General features: G+C 34.5%; 1 protein-coding gene across 3 annotated transcripts in view; it reads left to right on the top strand.

Moving 5' to 3' along the window:
- Nucleotides 1–664, top strand: part of LOC112137758 (ankyrin repeat domain-containing protein 31) — a 52172-nt gene that overhangs the window by 44800 nt on the left and 6708 nt on the right. The window lies entirely within an intron of this gene.

The following is a 664-nucleotide window of genomic DNA, read 5'->3' as shown; positions in this document are numbered from 1 at the left end:
AATTAAATAAATTTAAAATGAATTAAAAAAGCAAGAAGATGGATGGATGGATGAATTAAAAAAGAATAAATCGATCAGTAATGAATAAAATAACAATGACCATAGAGCAAAAACCATTGACTGTAAAAATACTGGACTTCTCAAGCCATGAGGTCCAGCGAAGTGCAGCGAAGATGAAACTTTGGTTGGTGATTTTATGGAGGAGCTGTACCATTCCGTATGATACACAACTTATTATTTATAAGCTACAATCAAAACTGAGAAAAAAGAAAAACGAACGTTAATCAAACAAACAAAGTCCAAACACATAACCTCAGAGTGAAATCTATTTCTACAGAGTAAATCCTCATCTAAAAATGTCGACAGCATGCTCCTCTTGTTGTTTTAAACTGCTGCATCGGTACATTCCATTGAGGAAAACAACAGTAGGACAATGATTGGTACATTGTTGAATTGTAAAGTAGGTGTTAAAAGGTCTTCATGGACCCATTGATGAAGTCTGCTCCCATTGGCTACCCGTCATCTGTCAATCAAACCCCCCACACGAACAACGTCAGACCCACAAAGGCTTATTGGGCCATCTGATTGGTCAATTTATAACTCTAATAACTTGTGATAATGAAAAAAATCTTTAAAAAAAATTAGGATTAGAAAAAAGAAGTTA

The sequence above is a fragment of the Oryzias melastigma genome, linkage group LG16 (assembly GCF_002922805.2).
Source record: "Oryzias melastigma strain HK-1 linkage group LG16, ASM292280v2, whole genome shotgun sequence".
Classification (NCBI taxonomy): Eukaryota; Metazoa; Chordata; class Actinopteri; order Beloniformes; family Adrianichthyidae; genus Oryzias; species Oryzias melastigma.
The sequence above is the reverse complement of the archived record's forward strand: the minus strand, read 5'-3'. Positions and strand labels throughout refer to the sequence as shown.